Here is an 8,316-nt window from a genome sequence, read left to right on the forward strand (position 1 = left end):
TTATAATACATTAGTGAGTCTGGACTTCGATCGTGTTTTCTTTAAAAACGATTGCTTAACACTTTTGTTGGAAACTATATATATTATTAACATGTAAATATTATGTGATATATTAATCTCTTAACGTGTTTGATATTGTGTGATAGATGTCTACCTCTAGTACAAATCCCATTAATTCACCTAATAATAATGAAGAGTCGAATATATTTTGGGAAGATTCACAAATTCCCGAAGAGGAACCGGAAGAGGAGGAACCGGAAGAGGAGGAACCGAAAGAAGAGGAACCAGAAGAGGAGGAATCGGAAGAGGAGGAACTAGAAGAAGAAGAGATTCCGAAGGAAGAAATATTGATACCTATAGTAAATCGATTAAATAAAAGAAAATCCTCAACCAACGGACGAAAGTTAATAATGGTCAATGGTGTTTCCGCCGAAGAAGCGAAATATTGGGAAGATTACCAATTTTCAGATGAATCGGATCCCGATGAGGATTCCGATGATGTTATAGAAATTACCTCGACCCAATTTAATAAAGTGAAAGAAAATAATAAGGGAAAAGGTATAAAAATAGAGAAACCCGATTCCAACCCCGATGAACTTTATATGTATCGGCAACATCCGTATTTCCTAAAATGTAACAATGACCTGGGAACCTCTAAACCACCAGGTTTTTCTAAACCATTGTGAAAAACGACGGCTCGTATTAGAGGAACACCATATATTCCTAGAAAATTAGGAAAATGAACCAAGTCCGAAGAAGAAGAAACCAGTGATTCAGATTAGAGGGTTGTAATCATGTTGTGTATTATATGTATTGTAGTGTGCTTGTACTTTTATGTTCTATGTAAAAATTGCTTGTATTGTTTGTTAATTATCTTTTACCAATCTAATCCTTGTCTATTTTACAGTATAAAAACAAAATGGACGTTAAGGGTAGACAACCGAATATTTTAAAAGATCTACCAGAGGATATGATTGAGGAAATCTTGTCTAGAGTCGGTCAGAATTCATCAGTACAATTAAATATGGCAAAATTAACTTATCAAACATTTGAAAGACTTTCCAGAAATGCCTTAGTTTATAAAAGACTTTCCTTTGATAGGTGGGGTATATCGCATTGGGGAGACCGTAAGTTCCGCCGTGTTTTCTTTAAATCGTTAAATGCGGGGAACCCAAATGCAATTTTACGCTACGGGTTAAGAATCTATTTTGACTCAACATATCCCAACATAGGATTTCGTGAATTAGAAAGAGCTTCTAACATACAACATAAAGAAGCATGTTATGCTTACGGGTTAGTGATGTTCGCTTCTTACCAAAGTGAGAAAAAGAACATCAGATTGCAACTTTTAAATAAAACCTTCCCACAAGTGACGAATTCAGTAGTTGGGGTGAGAAACAAGGTTTTTAGATTATTACAGGGCTGTTGTACATTACGAAACCCTCATCCTTTTGATGACATTACAACATGCTGCCTAGCCAATGGTCATAACGGTTATTTTCCACAAGACCAAGGATGGGAAGTTGTCTTAGTAAAACCAGAATGCATGACTTGTTTCTGGACTTATGAATTACGTGTCTTTATTTCTTTTGCTGAACAACTTGCGTATTAACTAGGTTTATCTTCAAAAACTGTCCTGTATCAAAGTGTACTATATTTCATGTTATATGTAATATAGCGAAGTTGTAAGTTTGAAGAATATTTGTATGTGATATATTATTATAATCAGTTTTTCATATGGAATTGTAGTAGTTGAATTGTATATTAGCTACTAAGTATGAACTTAACGGGTAGGTAGTACCCGAATTTAAACTTATAAAACGCAAATATGAAGAAAAATCTTTTATAAAAGAGTTCATATTATGCTACGAAATACTATTGACTACTCTTAATATTCTGTATGATTAACTCGATTCAGTTGGCTATTTTGAAGGAAATGGCACCGACTACTCGACACACCATGAATATGAGCGAAGAGGAATTTCGTACCTTTCTTGCAGCAAACATAGCCGCAGTACAGGCTGCGCTACATACCAACAATAACTCTGAATCTAGCAATGCAGCTAACGGCGCAAGAAATCGTGTAGGATGCTCCTACAAAGAATTCACTGCCTGCAAACCTTTGGAATTTGATGGAACCGAAGGACCAATTGGATTGAAACGGTGGACTGAGAAAGTCAAATTGGTGTTTGCCATAAGTAAGTGTACTGAAGAGGACAAAGTTAAGTATGCTATGCATACCTTCACAGGTACTGCATTAACGTGGTGGAACACCTATCTTGAACAGGTAGGACAAAATGCTGCTTACGCACTACCGTGGTCGGCATTCAAGCAATTAATGAACGAGCAGTACCGTCCTAGAAATGAAGTCAATAAACTCAAGGCAGAACTTAGAGAGTTACGAACACAAGGGTTCGACGTTACCACATATGAACGACGATTCACAGAGTTATGCCTATTGTGTTCGGGAGCATTCGAAGATGAAGAAGAGAAGATCGACGCATTTGTAAAAGGGCTACCAGTAAGGATTCAAGAAGATGTGAGTTCACACTAGGCCGCTTCTATACAGAAGGCAAGTCGAATGGCCCATAAACTCATAAATCAAATTGAGGGAAGAATTAAAGAGCAGGCGGCCAAAGAAGCCAACACGAAACAACTCAAGAGGAAGTAGGATGAAAACGGTGACAAGAGTCACCAGTACAACAACAACAACAATTATAACCACAATCGCAACAACTATCCCAACAACCGCAACAACAATCGCAACAATAACCGCAATCCTAACAATAACTACAACAAACATCCTAACAACAACTACAACAACCGTTTCAACAACAATAACAACCCCAACAACAACCTCAATAACAATAACGGCAACAAAAACCAAAAACAGCCATGTCATAGGTGTGAAGAAAATCATCAGGGGTTTTGCACGACATTTTGCAACAGGTGTAAAAGAAATGGTCATAGAGCGACAAAGTGTGAGGTCTACGGACCAAAGTTTAATAGAACTAAAGGAACAAATAATGTCGAAAGAAGTAATGCCGAAACGAATAGTGTCGGAGCAAGTAATACCAACGTTGTTTGTTATAAATGTGGAAAACCAGGCCACATTATTAGAAATTGTCCGAATCAGGGAAATACTAATGGGCAGGGCCGTGGAAGAATTTTCAATATTAATGCGACAGAAGCACAGGAAGACCCGGAGCTTGTTACGGGTACGTTTCTTATTGACGATAAATCTGCTTATGTTTTATTTGATTCGGGTGCGGATAGAAGCTATATGAGTAGTGAATTTTGTGCTAAATTAAGTTGCCCATTGACGCCTTTGGATAGTAAATTTTTACTCGAATTAGCAAACGGTAAATTAATTTCAGCAGATAATATATGTCGAGAGAGAGAAATTAAACTGGGGGATGAAACGTTTAAAATTGATTTAATACCAGTCGAGTTAGGGAGTTTTGACGTAATAATTGGCATGGACTGGTTGAAAAAGGTGAGAGCAGAGGTCGTTTGTTACAAAAATGCGATTCGCATTATGCGTGATAAAGGAAAACCTTTAATGGTGTTCGAAGAAAAGAAAAACGCGAAATTAAATCTTATTAGTAGTTTGAAGGCGCAAAAACTAATAAGAAAAGGTTGTTACGTCATTCTAGCACACATCGAGGAAGTTAAACCTGAAGAAAAGAACATCAGTGATGTTCCCGTCGCAAAAGAATTTCCCGATGTATTTCCGAAAGAATTACCGGGATTACCCCCATATAGATCCGTTGAATTTCAAATAGACCTTGTACCAGGAGCTGCACCAATAGCTCATTCTCCATACAGACTCGCACCCAGCGAAATGAAAGAATTACAAAGTCAGTTACAGGAACTTTTAGAGCGTGGTTTCATTCGACCAAACACATCACCATGGGGAGCTCCTGTTTTGTTTGTCAAGAAGAAAGATGGTACATTCAGGTTATGTATCAACTACCGAGAGTTGAACAAACTTACCATCAAGAACCGCTACCCACTACCGAGAATCGATGACTTATTTGATCAACTACAAGGCTCGTCTGTTTATTCGAAGATCAATTTACGTTTTGGATATCATCAAATGCGGGTGAAGGAGGATGATATTCCAAAGACTGCTTTTAGGACGCGTTACGGTCATTACGAGTTTATGGTTATGCCGTTTGGATTGACTAATGCACCAGCTGTGTTCATGGACCTCATGAACCGAGTGTGTGGGCCATATCTTGACAAGTTTGTCATTGTTTTCATCGATGACATACTTATTTACTCGAAGAATGATCAAGAGCACGAAGAACATTTGAGAAAAGTGCTAGAGTTGCTGAGAAAAGAAAAATTGTACGCTAAGTTTTTAAAGTGTGCATTTTGGTTGGAAGAAGTTCAATTCCTCGGTCACATAGTGAACAAAGAAGGTATTCAGGTGGATCCAGCAAAGATTGAAACCGTTAAAAAGTGGGATACCCCGAAAACTCCGAAACACATACGCCAGTTTTTAGGACTAGCTGGTTACTACAGAAGGTTCATCCAAGACTTTTCCAGAATAGCAAAACCCTTGACTGCATTAACGTATAAAGGCAAGAAATTTGAATGGAAAGATGAACAAGAGAAGGCGTTTCAATTGTTAAAGAAAAAGTTAACTACGGCACCTATATTGTCATTACCTGAAGGGAATGATGATTTTGTGATATATTGTGACGCCTCAAAGCAAGGTCTCGGTTGTGTATTAATGCAACGAACAAAAGTAATTGCTTATGCGTCTAGACAATTGAAGATTCACGAACAGAATTATACGACGCATGATTTGGAATTAGGCACAGTTGTTTTTGCATTAAAGACTTGGAGGCATTACTTATATGGGGTCAAAAGTATTATATATACCGACCACAAAAGTCTTCAACACATATTTAATCAGAAACAACTGAACATGAGGCAGCGCAGGTGGATTGAATTGTTGAATGATTACGACTTTGAGATTCGTTACCACCCAGGGAAGGCAAATGTGGTAGCCGATGCCTTGAGCAGAAAGGACAGAGAACCCATTCGTGTAAAATCTATGAATATAATGATTCACACTAACCTTACTACTCAAATAGAGGAGGCGCAACAAAGAGTTTTAAAAGAGGGAAACTTAAAGGATGAAATTCCCAAAGGATCGGAGAAGCATCTTAATATTCGGGAAGACGGAACCCAGTATAGGGCTGAAAGAATTTGGGTACCAAAATTTGGAGATATGAGAGAAATGGTACTTAGAGAAGTTCATAAAACCAGATACTTAATACATCCTGGAACGGGGAAGATGTACAAGGATCTCAAGAAACATTTTTGGTGGCCAGGTATGAAACCCGATGTTGCTAAATTCGTAGGGGAATGTTTGACGTGTTCTAAGGTCAAAGCGAAGCATCAGAAACCATCAGGTCTACTTCAACAACCCGAAATCCAGGAATGGAAATGGGAAAACATTACCATGGATTTCATCACTGAATTGCCAAGGACTGCAAGTGGTTTTGATACTATTTGGGTAATAGTTGATCTTCTCACCAAATCAGCACACTTCCTGCCAATAAGAGAAGATGCAAGATGGAGAAGTTAGCACGACTGTATTTGAAGGAAGTCGTCTCCATACATGGAATACCAATCTCTATTATCTCTGATAGGTATGGTAGTTTTATTTCAAGATTCTGGTAGACATTACAGCAAGCATTAGGAACTCGTCTAGACATGAGTACTACCTATCATTCACAAACTGATGGGCAGAGTGAAAGGACGATACAAACGCTTGAAGACATGCTACAAGCATGTGTTATTGATTTTGAAAACAATTGAGATCGACATCTACCGTTAGCAGAATTTTCCTACAACAACAGCTACCATTCAAGCATTGAGATGACACCGTTTGAAGCACTTTATGGTAGAAAATGCAGGTCTCCGATTTTTTGGAGTGAAGTGGGGGATAGACAGATTACGGGTCCGGAGATAATACAAGAGACTACCGAGAAGATCATCCAAATTCAACAACGGTTGAAAACCGCCCAAAGTCGACAAAAGAACTACGCTGACATTAAAAGAAAAGATATAGAATTTGAAATTGGAGAGATGGTCATGCTTAAGGTTGCACCTTGGAAAGGTGTTGTTCGATTTGGTAAACGAAGGAAATTAAATCCAAGGTATATAAGACCATTCAAGATTATTGATCGTGTCGGACCAGTAGCTTACCGACTTGAGTTACCTCAATAACTCGCAGCTGTACATAACACTTTCCACGTCTCGAACTTGAAGAAATATTTTGCAAAAGAAGATCTCACTATTCCGTTAGACAAAATCCAAATCAACGAAAAACTTCAATTCATCGAAGAACCCGTCGACATAATGGATCGTGAGGTTAAAAGACTTAAACAAAACAAGATACCAATTGTTAAGGTTTGATGGAATGCTCGTAGTGGACTCGAGTTCACCTGGGAACGAGAAGATCAGATGAAGAAGAAATACCCGCACTTATTTCCAGAAGATACGTCAACATCTCCAACTGCTTAAAATTTCTGGATGAAATTTATTTAACGGGTAGGTACTGTAGTGACCCGAACTTTTCCATGTCTATATATATTAAATGAAATTGTTATTTACATGATTAAGTGTTTCCAACATGTTAAGCAATCAAACTTGTTAAGACTTGATTAATTGAAATAGGTTTCATATACACAATTGACCACCCAAGTTGACCGGTGATTTACGAACGTTAAAACTTGTAAAAACTATATGATGACATATATATGATTATATATAGCTAACATGATATTATGATAAGTAAGTATCTCATTAGGTATTTTAACAATGAGTTATATACATAAAAATTGAGTTTATTGAATTAAGTAACTCGTAACGATATATATAACGATTATCGTTATAACAACGTCTTACTAAATACATATGAATCGTATTAAGATATTGATACACTATGTTTAATCATGATAAATTATAAGTAAACATGTCATTAAGTGTATTAACAATGAACTACATATGTAAAAACAAGACTACTAACTTAATGATTTCGAAACGAGACATATATGTGACGATTATCGTTGTAACAACATTTAACTTAATATATATCATACTAAGATATATTAATATATCATAATATCATGATAATGTAATAATTTAACATCTATTTAGATATAATAAACAATGGGTTAACAACATTTAAAAAGATCGTTAACCTAAAGGTTTCAAAACAACATTTACATGTAACGACTAACGATGACTTAACGACTCAGTTAAAATGTATATACATGTAGTGTTTTAATATGTATTCTTTCACTTTTGAAAGACTTCAATACACTTATCAAAATAATTCTAATTAAAAAAAATGCTTACAATTACATCCTCGTTCAGTTTCATCAACAATTCTACTCGTATGCACCCGTATTCGTACTCGTACAATACACAGCTTTTAGATGTATGTACGATTGGTATATACACTCCAATGATCAGCTCTTAGCAGCCCATGTGAGTCACCTAACACATGTGGGAACCATCATTTGGCAACTAGCATGAAATATCTCATAAAATTACAAAAATATTAGTAATCATTCATGACTTATTTACATGTAAACAAAATTACACATCCTTTATATCTAATCCATATACCAACGAAAAAAACACCTACAAACACTTTCATTCTTCAATTTTCTTCATCTAATTGATCTCTCTCAAGTTCTATCTTCAAGTTCTAAGTGTTCTTCATAAATTCTATAAGTTCTAGTTTCATAAAATCAAAAATACTTCCAAGTTTGCTAGCTTACTTCCAATCTTGTAAAGTGATCATCCAACCTCAAGAAATCTTTCTTATTTACAGTAAGATATATTTCTAATACAAGGTAATACTCATATTCAAACTTTGATTCAATTTCTATAACTATAACAATCTTATTTCGAGAGGAAATCTTACTTGAACTTGTTTTCGTGTCATGATTTTGCTTCAAGAACTTTCAAGCCATCCAAGGATCCTTTGAAGCTAGATCTATTTTTCTCATTTCCAGTAGGTTAATCCACAAAACCTGAATTAGTAATGATATTCATAACATTATTCGATTCATATATATAAAACTACCTTATTCGAAGGTTTAAACTTGAAATCACTAGAACATAGTTTAGTTAATTCTAAACTTGTTCGCAAACAAAAGTTAATCCTTCTAACTTGACTTTTAAAATCAACTAAACACATGTTCTATATCTATATGATATGCTAACTTAATGATTTAAAACCGGAAAACACGAAAAACACCGTAAAACCGGATATACGCCGTC

Source organism: Rutidosis leptorrhynchoides, chromosome 7 (assembly GCF_046630445.1).
Source record: "Rutidosis leptorrhynchoides isolate AG116_Rl617_1_P2 chromosome 7, CSIRO_AGI_Rlap_v1, whole genome shotgun sequence".
Lineage (NCBI taxonomy): Eukaryota > Viridiplantae > Streptophyta > Magnoliopsida > Asterales > Asteraceae > Rutidosis > Rutidosis leptorrhynchoides.